An 18,812-nucleotide genomic window follows, 5' to 3' on the forward strand; every position below is an offset into this window, starting at 1 on the left:
ACCTGATATTGCCTCATGCGTAATGACTTACACCCACCAGGTCCTAATGGTCATTGTGACTACATGCATGACCTTACACCCACTGTTAGATTGTCAAACACATTGTCATTTCAAGCCAGTTATGAAGACAAGCCTGTTAGGACCACACACCCACTGCAACCTTATGCACTTTATGATGTAAGATACCTACTTATTGTGGACTTTAGTGTTAGGGGTTTTTAGCCTCCCAGGCTCTCCTGTCCTGCAGGAGAGACAGGAAAACACACCCCACCCAGGCAGGCCAGGAAGAGGAAAGAGCCGACAAACTGCCACCCCAGCCCCCCTTTTGTTGGAGGACCCACAGACAATCCGGGAGCCAGTCAGAGCTAAGACTCGTTTAATGGCGGCAGTGAGCTATTCTTTTACATGGGTCATAGGGTGGCAGAAGGGGAGGGATACAGGCACCTATGTAGGGCTGGGATTTGATGCCTGAGCTGTCCATCAGGGTGGAGCTCTGAGGGACCTCCCTAAGGGGTGGCCTACATCTACATCACAGCCCCCAGGACTGTCTCTGTGTTCATCACCGGCGGCCATCTTGGTGCACACGCGGTCCGAGGCTGGGAAAAGAGGCAGGGCCAGCTAGAACCGCCTCTTAATGATGCAAGGCATCTGGGCAGGTGTGCCCCACACTTTAGGCCCTCACAATCATTTTGACTAATGCCCACTGTACCCTCAAATCCATTAGGACCTGACATACATTGTGGCTTCATACTTCTTATCAGGAACATACACAAATTTTATTTCATACCCATTAGGATCACTTGCTCGTTAGGATCTAACACTCATTGTGACTTTATACCCATGTGACTTCACACCAAGTAGCAGCTAAGCCTATTTGATCTCACTCATTGTGATCTCATATCCATTAGGATAACAACCCCACTGACCTCAGGCTTATTAGGACATTATTATCAATGTGGATTCACACAAAACATTAGGACCTGACAGACATTGGGACCTTACAACAATTATGACACCATATTCACTGTACACTTATTAGAACCTCACACACCAAAAGGAACCTCATACAACATTTGACCTCATATTCACTGTGATCTCATACTCATTAGACCATAAATATTAGGATCTTACACACCCAGTAGGATCTCATGCCCATTGTAACCTCATACCCACTGTGTCATTATGCAGATTTGGACCTCATACCCATTGTGACCTCACACACACTATATCCTCACACCCACTATATACACTCTGTGAGTTAACATTACATCATTCAAGATATAAGCCCTGTGTAACCTCGGGTTCAATTAGGACCTCACCTGCATTATGAATTCACATCTGTTAAGAACTCATTGACCTGTGGAATCACATGATTGTGACTCCACATTCACTATGATATTACACCCAATATGACAACATCCTCATTGTGAACTCACACCCATTATGAGCTCACTAATATTACACCTCATATACATTGAGACTTCATAACATTATGATTTCTCATCCATTAGTGCTATACACCTTTTCACCTCAAGCCAATTAGTACTTCACACCAGTGGTGAACTTATGCCACTAAAACTTCACCCCCATTATAATATCACACCCATTATTAGTCCATTCCCAGTATGAACCCAACTCCATTATGACCTATGACCATTCTGATCTCATGCCCACTGTGATCTGACCCGAATAGGGATTGTGATGAGTTGTGATCTCTCATTTATTGGGACCTCATCATCATTAATAATCCATGTCCCTTTATAGTTTGACCTTAAACATTTATTTGGAACTAACATTCATTTTGATCTAGTACTGGCATTTTAAGCTCACACCATTGTGATCTCATGCCCATTGTGACCGTGAAACTTCCACTAGACTTTCATGTCCAATGACCCCCTAGACACTGTAAACTCACACTCCTCATTAGAACCTCTCATCCATGGAAATCTTATGACATTTATGACCTCATATCGATTTTGACCTCACATACATTAGGCTCTCACACCAGTCGTGACCTCTCATTCTGTGTGCCTTCAATCTCACTGTGACCTCACATTCAATATTCATACTCATTGTACCCTCACAAACCATTTGACCCCTACACATATTTACACTCATGCTCACTATGACCCCCACACCAATTGTGACCTCACACTCATTGTGCCTTCCGTCTCACTGTGAACTACCATTCGATATTTATATAGTGATCTCACACCTCTATTAAGACCTCATATCTACTGTAACATCATGCTCCTTAGAATCTCATACTAACTTACCTCAGTCCACTGAGGCTTCACATCTACTATAACTTCATGCTCATTAGGACTCATACCATTGTAACTTCACAACCATTAGGACCCCCATTCCTTAGTGTCTTCACACCAATTATGGTTTTACATCTATTAGGATTTCATGCCCAGTGTGACCCTCATTGATTGTGACTTCTTTAAGTATTCCTGCACACTGTAACCTTATTCACTTTGCAAACTAACTCTCCCTATTGGTGAACACAAATTAGAACCCCTCACCCATTGTGACCACACATCAATTGAGACTTCATATCTGTTACGACCTCATGCATTGAGAGGAAACAGTTACTAGTACTGTTGCCAATTCGTACCTCATATATATTGTGACTTCACACATATTATGACCTAACACTCATTGTAGCCTAACACACATTAGGACATCACACCCCTATTAATACCTCAGACCCATGTTACCACACACTGGTGAGAATATCATACCTCTTGTAATCTGACACCCATTGTGATATCACACCCCCATTACCTTTATTACGTGCTCTGTATAGGACCTCGCAGCCAATGTTCCTTCATGACAATGTGATGGCACACCTCATACACAGCTTCAATTAATAACACAGGTCCATTTTGGACTAAAAGAAATTAGGAACTCACACTCGTTGTGATCTCATATCCACTGTGACTTCATGCATATTTCCCATTTGGACCTCATATGTACAGTGAATTTATGCATATCGGGAGCATGCAGAACCCTTTGTGACCTTACCCCCAATGATGGTCTCATTCCCTGTAACAGTTTAGGACCTGAAACCCAAAGTCACAACACTCTTTTGGGACCTTCTGAACACCTTGAGTTACACTCATTGTGGTCTCAGACTTCCTAGTAGAATTCACATTCCTTGGTTCCTCAAACCTATTAACACCTCACATCTCATCAGGAACACATGCCAATCATGACCATATGCCATTGTGAGCACCCACTCATTAGGATCTCTTGCTTGGTGTGAAATTTAACCCATTGTAATATCACACTTTTGAAGACCTCAAAACTCCTACCCATTGTGAACTCACATCCACTACACCCTTAAGCCCATTATATTCTCAACAACACTGCACTGTCACACCTATTAGGACTACACATTGTATTCTCACAATAATTAGTTTTCCACACTGATTATGATATCACATTTATTTGTGAACTCATGGCCATTAATATTTCACACCCATTACAAACTCCCAAATATTGTCACCACAAACACCCTATTAGGAACTCATGCCCCCATTATGACTCTACTCTCACTGTGACTTCATGTCCATTAGGACCTCACGCCCACTATAACATCACACCTTTTAAAACGTATTAGGACTTCATGTATATTGTACCTCAAATCCACACTAGGAGTTTATACTCTTTGCAAACTCACATCCATATGACAACAGTCCTTAGGTCTTCATACACTTTTGACCCCACACCAATAAGAAATTCACACTTATTGTACCTTCATACATTTTGTGACCTCACAACTGCCAGGATCTCTGCCTATACAAATTCTCACCTATTTTTACGACCATTATACCCTCTTGCCAAACATGTTCTAACACTGTTAGGACCTTGCCCACTATGACGTTTGCCACTCCCATTAATGCCTCAAAATTCATTGGGATCTCACACACATCAGAACCTCACTCATAGTGACTTTATGCCCATTATGAGTTCATACCTCTCTGACTCATGACCAATGTAATCTCCCCCATTGTGACTTCACACACCCCTTGAGAATTCACAGACATTAGATCCCATAGTCATTGTACCTTACACCATTAGGCCCTACTACCCATTATGACGTCTCACATATTGTGACCACTCCCCTCAGAGCTTATACTTGTATTAGAACTTGATACTCTTTTTGTACTCATACTCATGTTGATCTCACACCCACTGTAATCTATCTTTTAACATTTACTAGACCCTCATATGCTTTATGATTTCATATCTATCAGGATTTTAAAGCATAGTTATCACACACCCCTAAATACAATTGCTTTATACCACTATTAGAAGCTCTTGAACATTGTGACCTCAAACCCATTGCTACTTCAGTGCCATTAGGACCTCAGAAACATGAGCACTGCTCACACTGTGGCTCACACCCTTTGAGATCTCAAAGTCTGTATCTCACTGCACCCTCTAATTAGAACTTCCAAATTACTGTACCTAATGTGACCTCATTATGACTGGTAACAGTTTCTCATTGTGACATGTTGATTATAACTTAACACCAACTATAATTTCATAGGTCTATTTTGTACAGCCATCCATTGTGACCTCACACTCATTACATCTTCATGCCCATTTGACTTCACATCAATTGTGACCTTATATCAGTTTGGACCTTGGCCTACTATGAATTCAAACTCACTATGTCCTCACATTCACTGTCCCCTCACACCCATTAGACACGTATTCACTGTGACATAACAATGATTAGGACCGCAATGCATTGTGAACTCACACCCACTGTGACCTCACATCTGTCAGGACCTCCTAATGAGGTATTGAGGCTGAGTCTAAGTCATATCTTGCTGCCTGCCTACTGCCTCTCCCTTGGTGTTGGGAATTCTCCACTCAGTGATGAAAATCCTAGAGGTGAAAAAGGCAATTCATTGACCGCACCTGCGTTTGACATCATGTCCATTGTCACTTCACTCTTCTCATTAAGAACTCAACCCCATTTTACTTCACAGCCATGGTGGGAGGGGCTCATACTCATTGTGTCCTCAGACTCATTTTTATTTAACAGCCATTAGAACTTCATGACACCATGACGATCTCACACCCACTCTGACCTCACACCTACAAGGACCTCATACACTCTGGGCACTGCATATTTTGACCTCCTGCCTATTACACAATAAATCATATCCATTGTGACCATGGACCCAATGTCACTTCATACAAATAAGACCTCAGATCCCTTGTGACCTCATGAACATTGTTACCACATAGCTCCAATTAGGACCTTGTTGTTATCATTGTGACCTCACGCATATTTTGAGCTCATATCCCATTAGGGTCACATGCATTTGGACCTCATGCTCATTGTGACCACAAACCCATTGTGACACTACAACCAATAGGACCTAACTATCATTGGGTCTTACACTCTGAGAATGTCACACCTATTTTGTTATCTTTTCCATTTTGGACTAAATAACCATTAGGCATACACCTATTGTGAAACAGACTTTGTGACCTCACACTCACAGTGACCTCACACCTATTTCTATCCATTTTAAGACCTTGCACGCATGATGACCTCACAATCATAGAATTTCAGATCCATTTTGTCTTCATGCCCATGTGGTTTCATGCACATTTTGACCACATTTCATATTCAGGCTTCAATCCTATGGTGACCCCACATTCACTCTTGCCAATTGTGACCTCATATTAGTTAGTATCTTGGCCTACTCTGAACTCAAACTCATGATGTCTTCACATTCACTGTCCCCTCATACCTATTAGACACGTATTCACTGTTACATCACAATGATTAGGGCCTCAATGCATTATGAACTCACACACATTGTGACCTCACATCTGTGACATCCTAATGGGGTAAGAAGTCTGAGTCTAAGTCACTTGTTGCAGCCATCCTAGTGCCATTTGCTAGGTGGAGGGAATTTTCCACTCAGTGATGAAAAGCCTAGAGGTGAGAGAGGCAACTCATTGAATGCAGGTGCCCAGCTCAAGGTGAGCCTCTGCTTCATAGAAGTGCAGATGGCATACCCTTAGGTAAGCTTTGCATGTGGAGAATGCTCTGATTCTGCCTTAACTTCCTAAATGGCTTGAATCACCTATCTCTGAGTGGCCTGGAAGTATAGCCGACATGGAAGGTTGGGGCCTATCTTCTCTAGATGGAAAAGTTCTGCTTGTACTTGAGCATGTCCATTTAAGATCTGGTATCATGTTTTCATGGTGGGGGAAGGTGAAGTCCCTCCCCTCATATGATGGGTGTACTTGGTAGGTTACTAAACCTGTCAGTTCAGAGCCTGAGACTGGGAGTTTCTTGTGACCCTGCCCCCTGAAATGACTCTATTTAAGCCCTACCATCTCTGGGACCGTTACACCATGCTATATGTCTCCATGCTCTTGTCATGTCTCCTGGTTCTTCTACCATGTCAGTTCTCCAATGGAGCTCAATTAGTCTTTCTCTCCTTCTGGCCTTCATGGCTCAGTTTCCTGACAATGTTAAGTGTATATTCTGACTGCTGGTCTTTGAGAGAAGAGTCCACCACGCAGTTGCCAGCCTTTTAATAAAGACTCAAAAATTTTATCAATCAAAATATGGCTTCTCTATTTTATCACCTTACAATAGTATTGTGACATCACAGCATGTCCCATTGTAATCCCACCCATTGTAATCACATACTCATTGTGCATAAACATTAGGACTGCATGCCTATAACATCATCACATGTATTCTGACCCCACACCTTCCCTTTGGATTTGACACCCACTCTGACATCCCCTGTATGCCTATTAGGACTTCGTCGCCATTTTGACATCATGTCCATTGTCACTGCACTCTAATCATTAAGACCTTGAGTCCATTTTACCTCACATCCACAGTGGCGGGGAAGGGGGTACACACTAATTATGACCTCAGATTCATTTGTATATAATACCATTAGAACATCATGCCATTTTTAAGATCTCGCATCCACTCTGACCTCTCATTTACAATGACCTCATAACCTCTGGGCACTTCACAATTTAACCTCCTGCCTATTAGACAATCAATCATACCCATTGTGACCAGAGACCCAATGTCACTTCAAACCAAGAATACCTCAGATCCATTGTGACCTCAAGAACATTTTGACCACATAGCTCCAATAAGACCTTGTGATCATTGTGATCTCACGCATATTTTGACCTCATATCCCATAAGGGTCTCACATCCATTTGGTCCTCATACTCATTGTGACCACAAACACATTGTGACACTACAATCAATAGGACCTTCGTATAATTCGGTCTTACACTCTGAATTTCACACCTCTTTTGTCATCTTTTCCATTTTGAACTACATATCCATTAGGTATACATCTATTATGAAAAACACTTTGTGATATCACATACTGTGATCTCACACTTATTTCTACCTTCCATCCATTATGACCTCCTGCCGGAGCCAGCCGGCATTGAAAAGGGATTCCTGACTGAGGAGGGAGAGGATTATAAAAAAGGAAAAACACAAGACAAGAGAAAAAAGACAAGGGAAAAAAGATGGTGTTCAGGAGGTCTGCAGCTCAAGATTGTAACTCAAGGCTGCAGCCACGTTTATTATTCACTTCCAGCTTACATGCAGTTTAGGAACCAGAGAATAGCATAGGGTTGCTAAAACTCAAGAACACCAAAAGGTTTTGTAGTTCGCAACATCTGATAGAAGTAAAGACAGGATGAGGTTGATTAACATAGGAATGGACTCCAGTGGGGATAGTAAAGCAATTCCAGGTAGGGGCTGAGTTACTTGTAGACAAATGTCCTTGCACTTAGCATATCTTCGTGATAACAACACAGCCAGAGGTCAGAATGAGATTAGCTGCATGCTTGGCTCCCAACATCTCCCCTGTCTTTGTTTAAAGAAGCGAACCCGCCTGTCTTAGGTTGGGTGGGTCGCCTAGCCTGCCTTACCCGTCCTTGGGAACTTTTTCAGAGCAAAGCTGAAGGCCCTGTCATAGGTTGGTCAGACCAGCAACACCTTCTTACCCGTCTCTGGCTGCAGTTCCTCTCAGGGGAAATTCATTTACTTGGAGCTTGACCTTATGCAGCTGACTGGCTAAACTCATGAAAGAGTTTTGCTATATGTGTACAATGCAAGGAAAGCATAGGAAAACCATCAGCAGAAGTATGCCTGGGCTGAGCAATGTCATTAGCAGCCCCTTAACATTAGTCAAGGAAGGGATATACTGTTGAAGTTTTTCAAACAGTCTTTTTGCTGTTTTTGCCACTTCAGAGCCCAGAGGTGGAGCTTGTTCCAGCCCAGCTATTTGCCTATGGAGTTGAAAGAGATCTAAAGACAAATTATTATGGTGCCAAATACTTAAGATGTCCTACTACTTGTTCCCAAGGATAGCTAGACCCATTATATTTATGGAGGGTCACACAAATAAAGTCAAACCCAGCATGGCAGTGCACCCGATGCAAAGTTTGTAAAGCACAAATTTGTTCTCCCAGAGACAACACAGATTCATATAATGCTTCTAATTTTTGTTCTACCTTATCATCAATCCTGCCTTGAAAGTGCAGGGCTTGAGTAGTATTATGAGCAAGCTGATTAGCATAATGATCTGTTTGTACACTTTTTGTTAAAGCCACAGTAGCTGCTTCAGCAGAGGCAGCTAAGGAAATAAAGACTACAATGCCTGCTATCAGTAGCCCGATAAATCATGTAGGGCGCATGAGCTCTTTTAAATGTTTTAACACTTGAATACCTGTTTCTTCATACCAAGCTTCAGATATGTTCACAGGAAGCATGAGAAATGGAGGCTGCTTAATAACAATTACAGAATCAGTAAGACCACTATACAAGCAATTTGTAAAAGAACAGTTAGCACTGTAACATTGAAATACATGGCTCCTTTAGAAATATTAAAAGATCCATACATAATGGAATAAGAAGGTGTTACACAACTCATAATATTTTTTTAAAGAAGAAGAAGTGGGCCAGGAGATATTACTTAGGGAAGCCAATAACATCCAGACATGGTTTTGAGGATGTCTATTGATCCACCACAGACCTGGGTTGTACTTGTTGGTCAGATTGGCTCCAGACCAGTCAATCGAGAATTAGTTCCATATGCTGATCTGTTGACATGGACGAACACCTCAGCTCCTTCCCAAGTCACAAGGTGCACAATCAGTGGATCTGAAATATAAGCCCAGTGGGTCAGCACTTGTACCATTCTGATGAGTTTCCACAATCCAAATGCATTGCTAAGGTAGCCAGCGGGCATCATTTTCATCCTGTGAAATAACACAGACATGTCCTCGACCCCATGTCAATATTGGATCGGTCCCTTCTGCCAGAGGACTGCTGTTACAGAATGAGGTGTAGTTAAAATATATGCTTCCCAAGGGGCTGAGTAATCAATATAATTTACATGTTGGGAAGAGATCTCAGAATTTACTATGCTTAAGGCTTCAGCTGCTTCAGTTGTAAATTGTCTGGAAGATGTAGGGTCACGGTCCCCCTTAAATAGATCAAATAAGGATTTTAATTCAGCTGTGGATAATTTAAGATAAGGGCGAAGCCAATTAATATGTCCAGGAAATTTTTGAAAATCATGCAAAATACGCAAATGAAAAGTCTTAATCTGTAATTTCTGACTAGTAAATAATAAAGACCTAAAATATGACCAAGATAAGGTCATAAGAGGATGCTCTTGCAACTTTTCACTAGCTATTATTAACCCAAAAGAGGTGAGATATTGTTTTAATTGTCCAAAAGCTTGGCGTACTACTCCAGGGTTTAGATGAGCTAATAAAATATGATCCATATAATGAATAATATAAACAGAAGGAAAATTTTTGCGAGTAGAAGAGAGAGCCCGCGCTAAAAAGCTTTGGCATAAGGTGGGCCTATTTGCCATGCCTTGGGGCAACACTAGCCAATGGCATTGTTTCATGGGTTCTTTAAAATTAATAGAAGGGACACAAAATGCAAAGCGTTTGTAATCTTGAGGAGCAGGGCTATGGTATAAAAACAATCTTTTAAGTCAATTATTGTATGTATTTTGAGGAATTGCCATATGAGAGGATAAATCTGGTTGTAATGCCCCCATAAGTTCCATTGTGGTATTTACTTGTCAGAGATCCTGAAGAAGTCTCCATTTACCAGATTTCTTTTTAATAACAAAGGTAGGTGAATTCCAAGAGGAAGTAGAATGAGCAATGTGGCCCAAGTCCAGCTGTTTCTGCACCAGCTTTTTGGTGACAATAATCTTTTCAATTGATAGGGGCCACTGATCCACCCACACCGGAGTCTCTGATAACCATGTGATAGGATTGGCATGAGGGACAGGATGACCAGAAGCCCCCATTAAAAATATCTCAGCCCTTGTCTAAGAGGTCAGAGCTGGGGTTGAATGGGTTCTCTAATTTCTTTTTGATGAATTCCCAGTCCTCCTGAAGGCAGTAGCCCTTGATTTAAGAGTTGACAAGTTATTGCATCACTAGGGCTAAACAAATAAACTCCCATTTTTTCCATATTATCCCTCCCCCACAAATTTATGTCCAAATGATCCAATACATAAGGTTTGAAAGACCCAGAATGGCCCTCACCATCTCTCCAGTTAAGAATGGCACTGCTTTTTTGGGGATCTGTGGCATTGCCAATCCCTCATAACGATGTAAGAGATGCAGTATAGTGCCAGTGCGAAGGCCAATGTCTCTTGGCTATCACAGACACATCTGATCCTTATCTAATAGGCCTCAGAAGGGCTTTTCTTGTATATAAATTGTAAGCTTGGGCCGCTCCCGTTTTATGTTTGAACCCAAAATATGTCTGAAGACCCCAAATTCCTTTTTCCCCTAGGGTCTGTATAGTGGCTGAGGCACCAACTGATATTAAAGGAACAAGGATGAGCTGAGCAATTCTTTGTTCTGCAAGGATAGAGATAACACTAGTAGGCCCTGAAGCCATGATTTTTATTTCTCCAGTATAGTCCTGATCTATCACTCCTGGAATAATATGTATGCCCCTCAGTGCAGAGCTGCTGCGGCCTAACAGTAAGCCAACAGATTCCCACGGAAGAGGGCCAAAGACCCCTGTAAGGAGGGCCTAGACTCCCATTTCCGGAGTTAGTACTGAGCAGGTGGAGGAACAGAGGTAGAATCCTACACTCCCTAGTGTTGCTCGGAGGAGACTGGAAACTGATTGTTGCTGCAGGTTGTTGGGGAATAGGCTTGAGGTTGGGGGAAGGAAGGAGCAGCCCCAAAATTTTTCCATGGGGCCCGTGGCTGCCCCTCTGCCAGTTTCCCGAAATCGGATGGCCAGAGTCATTCAAAGTATATCTGCAATTCTTACCCAATGCTTCCCCTTTGTACAACGGGGACAAATTCCAGGCATAGCTCTCCTTTTCTGATTAAGGCAGTGAGCCATTAAGTGGCCCATTTGTCTGCAGGCAAAACAGCTGCCAGGTGACCTAGCAGTATGTAGATGTCCCCTTCTCTTTCCCCCTGTATGGGGGGTGCATAAGACCTCAGTTACAGTCTGCCCTTGGAGCGCTGCAGCCAGCGTGAGGCCCTGCATATAGGATGGACCAATGTCTGTACAAAGCCGAATATAGTCAGTTATTCCTCCATTTTTCTTAAAAGGACTGATGGCCGCTTGGCAAGCTGCATTAGCATTTTCATATGCCAATTGTTGTACAAGAACCTTGCCAGCATCTTCATCTTGGATCAGACAGCCTGTTGCTTCTAAGAATCAAGAGACAAAGTCTTTATAAGGTTCATCTGGTCCCTGTCTAATTTTGGAAAGGTCTTCAGTCTTACTAGAGTTAGGGAGTCTATTCCAGGCACATTTAGCAGCAGCACTGATCTGACCATAAACGTCCGGAGTGTAATCTAACGGGGTCTGGGTGTCACTGTGATCACTTTCCCCAGCGAGTTCTGCAAATGAAGCAGGCACACTGTCTTGTAGACCTCTGCTGTGGCCTGACACTGTTCCACAAATTCAGACTTCCACAATAAGTAATCTCCTCCACTAAGACAAGCCCTGGCCAACTGTTTCCAATCATTTGGGCATGAAGTTTTAGTAGCCAAGGTTTCAGGAATTACTTGAGCAAAAGGCGCTGTAGGGCCGTATTGAGTAAAAGCATTCTTTAGATCTCTTATTCGTTTAAATGGCAAAGGCTGATGAACTCTTTCGGTATATTCATCCTGCCTTACAGAGAATAAATAAAAACCAGCAATGTCCTCCTCTCTTTGAGCAGCCTGTGCCAAGGAGAGTTGCAGGGCACTATGCTTAGGGGTGAGATTAGAACTTGTCCCAAAGGGGAGTTCACCATTAGGAGGGCCAGGCACCTTTAACAGCACAGGCTGAGAAGGTACTGGCTGTGAGACAATTACAGGCGAATGGGGTGATGGGAAAGGATCAAAGTCCACCAGGACTGTGGGCGGGGGCCCACAAGTCTCTACCTTTACAGGAGTTTGTTGTTTGGGCTGAAGCTGTGACAATAGGGCTATAATTGATTACAACATATTGTTGACATGGTCAATCTATCTTTAGTAGGCTCATTGCATAATTTTTCCTCAGTGTCGAGCCATCTGAGTGTTCCTTAATATCTAGCCCAGTGTGTTCAGATTTTATTAATTTTCTCAGCAGTTCCTGGGCAGCTGCATAAGCTCCGGGGGCTGGGCGACACTCATCAGCTCCCTGTTCAGTTTCTCTGATTGACGGATTGAATCTAATCTGTTTATGTCTAGGATGCAAACAATCTCGGACCAGATTCCAGAGAGTAATAGCGTCCACTGGGGTTTTCTTAGGGCCATTTGCGTCATAATGTTCCCCCCTTTTTTTTCCAATTTTCTGCGAGGTTTCTAAGTTAATGGTTTCTTCCTCCGGGAACCAGGGCCATGCTTCCTCAATAAAGTGAAAGAAATGTTCTAACTTACTTTGGCCAACTTTCATTCCCCGGGCATGAAGCATCCCTTTGAGGGCCTGCACGTATAGTGTGCGGCTGCTACCTGTCCCTTAATTTCTTACTCCTGATGATACTATCTCTCTCTCGCTCTCCTTCCCAAGTGTTCGGACTTCCTTTCCTGAACGGGATCCTCTGCCGTCGTGCCAGGTGTTCAGGTCGCTGTTCAGGCGCCACTCTGCCAGAGCCAACTGGCAGCAAAAAAGAAATCCTGACTGAGGGGGCAAGGCTTAACGAAAAGGAAAAATACAAGACAAGAGAAAAAGACAGGAGGCAAAGATGGGGTCCGGGAGGTCTGCAGCTCAAGATTGTAACTCAAGACTGCAGCCATGTTTATTATTCACTTCCAGCTTATATGCAGTTTAGGAACCAGAGAATAGCATAGGGTTGCTAAAATTCAAGAACACAAAACGGTTTTGAAGTTCTCAACATCTGATGGCAGTAAAGACAGGATGAGGTTGATTAACATAGGAATGGACTCCAGCTGGCATAGGTAAGCAATTCTGGGTAGGGGCTGAATTACTAGTAGACAAATGTCCTTCCACTTAACATATCCTCATGATAACAACCCAGCCAGAGGTCAGATTGAGATTAGCTGCAGGCTCGGCTCCCAACAACCTCCCACCCACAATGACATCACAATCCTAGGAACTTACATTCATTGTATCTTCATGACCATATGGTTTCATGCCCATTTTGTCCACATTCTACATTCATGCTTCCCTCCTATGGTGACCCCACATTCACTGTGACTTCATGCATCTCAGGATCTCCCACCCCTTAGGTTATCATACCCATAGTGACCTTGTTCCCATTGTAGCTTTACGTCAACGAATACCTCACACACATTGTGACCTCACAACTCATTGTGACTTCACACACCCAAGTAACTCACTCATTGTGATATCATACCCATACTCTCATTTGGACCTGACATGAACAATGATATTTCTCTTGGACCTGAGTAACTGCAGACATAGTCAGGATATGGGAGATGCAGAGGCGAGTGGACCAATGCACACTTTATTTCAGGAGGGTCAGGGTTTATATAGGGTTAGAAATCAATTTCACAACTTCAAGGGTAAAAATTAATACAGCATGATATCTATTTCAAATACAAAAATTGAGGATGTTAGTAATAGGAAGAAGGAAACTAATACAAAAGTTTTCCTATTACAAAAGGTAGTTACTACAAAGATTGTGTTGATATCAAACAAGTGGTCATAACCAGTCAAGGTAAAACTCTAATTATCACTTAGCTACTATTTCCTCAACACTAATTAACTTTGAACATGACTTCTCTACTTACTGTCAAGAGACTTTCCTATCTACAGTGAGAAGCCTTCCCTAAAGGCAGCTGGTCAAGCAAGTCTCCTCAGGGAGGCTCTGTACAGGGGAAGGGGAGATTCTCATAACTACAGGTGGCTTCCTTTGGCCCAGAAATAGGAAGGAACTCATTACGAGGGATTTTTCCCCACGGGCCTATTAGTGTTCTAATGAGGCACCAGAATAACTGTGCAGAGGCTAAGTTTTCTACTGGCCAGAGAAGTTATTTCTCCCGCATTTTCCACTTTATTAATTTTCTACAGCTGCTTCTCTGGTAAGCTTAAGGGCAGTGAGTAAAATAGCAGAAGATTTATTCTTAGCAAAATCCTTCATTATTGCTATGATAGAACAATATCCTAAGAAAAAGACACATAGCACAAGTATTAAGGCAATAAAAACGCTTTCAACACAATGGGTAATACTTTGCCACTACCACCTGGGGTCTAATCCTTCTAAGGTCTGGGATATCTCATCAATAGAAGAGGCATCTGGTAATTCTTCCAGACACCCTGAAAACACTAAAGGAAGGAGTAGGAGACACACTTGGGCTTATTGGCACAGGACGGAACTTCCTTAACAAAGACCCAGAAATGGTACAAATCAAAGAAAGTTTGGACAAATGGGACTACATTAAACTGGAGAGCTTCTGCAGCGCAAAGCACATGGCACACAAGATAAACAGAAAGCCCACAGATTGGGAAAAGATCATTACTGGCCATTCAATGGACCAAGGCCTTATATCTGAAATATATACAAAACTAAAAAAAAAACAACTACCTTAATCCAAAACAAAATCGCAAAGAACCAATAGCCCCCTCTTCAAGTGGGCTAAAGACTTAAAAAAGAGACTTCTCTGATGAGGAAATGAGGATGGCCGAGAGACATATGAAAAAGTACTCTACACCACTGGCCATAAAAGAAATGCAAATCAAAACAACATTGAAATTCCAACTCACCCCAGTAAGAATATCCTATATAAGAAAATTAACAATAACAATTGTTGGAGGGGATGTGGTCAAAAGGGAACCCTATTTCATTGTTGGTGGGAATGTAAACTGGTTCAGCCACTGTGGAAAGCGATATGGAGATTCCTCAGAAGGCTAACCCTAGAATTCCCCTATGACCCAGCAGCCCCACTTTTGGGTATCTATCCAAAAGACCACAAACAAAATCACACTAAAGCCACCAGCACCACAATGTGTCATCGCAGCACAATTTGTAATTGCTAGAATCTGGAACCAACCCAGATGCCCCTCAGTTGACAAATGGATCAGGAAAATGTGGTACATATACACAATGGAATTTTATGCCTCTATCAGAAAGAATGGCATTGCCCCATTCGTAAGTAAATGGAAGGACTTGAAAAAACTTATATTAAGTGAAGTGAGCCAGACTCAAAGAAACATGGACTCTATGGTCTCCCTTATAGTGAATAATTAGCACAGGTTTAGGCAAGTCACAGCAGAGGATCACAAGAGCCCAACAGCTATACCCTTATGAACACATAAGATGATGCTAAGTGAAATGAGCTCCATGTTATGGAAACAACTGTTATATCACAGTTGTAACTACTTTCAACGTGCTATGTGTAACTGCTTCAATTACTGATGATCTTCTTTTATTGGCTTCCTGTGGTTGTACCTACACTATCTCTGAATCTTATCTGAGTATATTGGAAACCGTGTATACTGGTATTGGAACTAGGAAATTGAAAGGGAATACCAAAATTGAGAGACACAGGGTAAAAAAAAGTCAAACAACTACAAAAGCAATACTTGCAAAACTGTTTGGTGTAAATGAACTGAACAACTCATGGGGGGGATGGAAAGGGAGAGGAGGGAGGGGAAACGAGGGACAAGATAACAAACAATACAAGAAATGTATCCAATGCCTGACGTATGAAATTGTAACATCCCTGTAATTCAGTTTGATAATAAAAAATTGAACTTAAAAAAAAAAGTTTGGCATCATGTTTTCATGGTGGGGGAAGGTGAAGTCCCTCCCCTCAGATGATGGGCATACTTGATAGATTACTAAATCTGTCAGGGCAGAAATTGAGACTGGGAGTTTCCTGTAACCCTGCTCCCTGCCTTGACCATATTTAAGTCCCCACCATCTCATGGACCACGATGCTCCTGTTCTGTCTCCTGGCTCTTCTCAAAGTTCAGTTCTCCACTGGAGCTGAATTAGTCTTTCTCCACTCTCTGGCCTTCATAGCTCAGTTTCCTGACCATGTTAAGTGTAATTTATGACTGCTGGTCTTTGAGACAGGAGTCCAAGATGCAATTGCTGCCCTTTTAATAAAGACTCCAAGATTTTATCTCTCACAATGTCGCTTCTCTGTTTTCTCATCTTATGATACTAGTGTGACATCACAGCCTTTAGGATCTCACACCCATTGTAATCTCATACTCATTGTGCATAAACATTAGGACCTCATGCTATAACAACATCACATGTATACCGAAATCACACCTTCCCTTTGGATATGACACCCACTCTGACATCCCTTGTATGACTATTTGGACTTCATGGCAATTTTGACATAATGCCCATTGTCACTTCACTCTTCTCATTAAGACCTCAAACCCATTTTACCTCACAGCCAAGGTGGCGGGGAGATAGGGGCTTATGCTCATTGTAATCGCAGACACATTTGTTTTTAACAGCCATTAAATCTTCATGCCATTATTAAGATCTCATGCCCTCTCTGACCTCACACCTACAAGGACCTCATACCCTCTGAGCACTTCCCATTTTGACCTCCTGCCTATTTCACAATCAATCATACCCATTGTGACCACAGATGCAATTTTACTTTATACCAATAAAACCCCAGATCCATTGTGACCACATGAACATTGTGACCACATAGCTCCAATTAAGACCTTGTGATCATTGTGACCTCACATATATTTTGACCTCATATCCCATTAGGGTCTCACATCCATTTGGACCTCATGCTCATTGTGACCACAAACACATTTTGACACTACAACCAATAGGACATTACTATAATTGGGTCTCACACTCTCAGAATGTGACCCCTATTTTGTTCTATTTCCCATTGTGAGGTACATACCCATTGGGCATATACATATTATGAAACACACTTTGTGACATCACATACACTGTGACCTCACACTTATTTCTACCTTCCATCCATTATGACCTCCCACACACGATGACCTCACAATCACAAGATGTCACATCCAGTGTGTCTTCATACCCATGTGGTTTCATGCCAATTTTGACCACATGCCACATTTATGATTCAATCCCATGCTGACCACACATTCACTGTGACTTGATGCATATTAGGACCTCCCACAACTTAGGATATCATTCCCATAGTGACCTTGTGCCCATTGTGGCTTCACATCAATGAATACCTGACACCCACAGGGATCTCAAAACTCATTGTGACTTCACACACATTAAAGACTCACTCATTAGTATATCATACCCATACTCTCATTTGGACCTGACACCCACAATGATATTACTGTTGTACCCAGGTAACTGCAACCATAGTCAGTACACAGGGGATGTCAAGGCAAGTGGACCAATGCACACTTTATTTCAGGAGCGCCATGGTTTACATATGGTTAAAAATCAATTTCACAACCTCAAGGGTAAGAATTAATACAGTATGATATACATTTCAAATACAAAAGTTGAAGATGTTAGTACTGGGTGGAACAAAACTAATACAAAAGTTTTGCTATTACAAAAGGTAGTTACTACAGAAAAAAATAACAACAACAAAAAAACTAAAGGTAGTTACTACAGAGATTGTTGATATCAAATCAAGGGATTATAACCACTAAAGGCAGAACTTTAATTATCACTTAGCTACCATTTCCTCAAGACTAATTAACTTTGAACATGACTTCTCTACTTACTGTCAAGAGACTTCCCTATCTACAGAGAGAACTTTTCGCTAAAGGAAGCTGGTCAAGCAATTCTCCTTAGGGAGGCTCTGTACAGGGGAAGGGGAGATTCTCATAACAAAAGACAGCTTCCTTTGGCCAATAAACAGGAACTAACTCATTAGTAGGTTTTTTTCCCCATGGGCCTATTAGTGTGCTAATGAGGCCACAGAGTAACTGTGTTGAGGCTAAGTTTTCCACTAGTCAGAGAAGTTAATTCTCCCACAATTCCCTCTTCATTTATTAATTTTCTACAGCTGCTTCTCTCGTAAGCTTGTGGGCAGTGAGTAAAATATCTTATTCTTAATAAAAATATCTTTATTCTTAGCGCAAGGCTTCATTATTGCTATGATAGAACAATATCATAAGAAAAAGACACATAGCATAAGTATTAAGGCAATAGAAGGGCTTCCAACAGTATGGGTAATACTTTGCCACCACTCCCTGGGGTCTAATCTTTCTAAGGTCTGGGCTACTCCCTGGGCCTATCTCATCAATAGAAGAGGCATCTGGTAATTCCGTTTGAAAAGCTTCAAACACCTCCCATTACAATCTTTGCTTATTTATTATGGCTCTATCT

The sequence above is a fragment of the Perognathus longimembris genome, chromosome 26, assembly GCF_023159225.1.
Source record: "Perognathus longimembris pacificus isolate PPM17 chromosome 26, ASM2315922v1, whole genome shotgun sequence".
Taxonomy (NCBI): domain Eukaryota; kingdom Metazoa; phylum Chordata; class Mammalia; order Rodentia; family Heteromyidae; genus Perognathus; species Perognathus longimembris.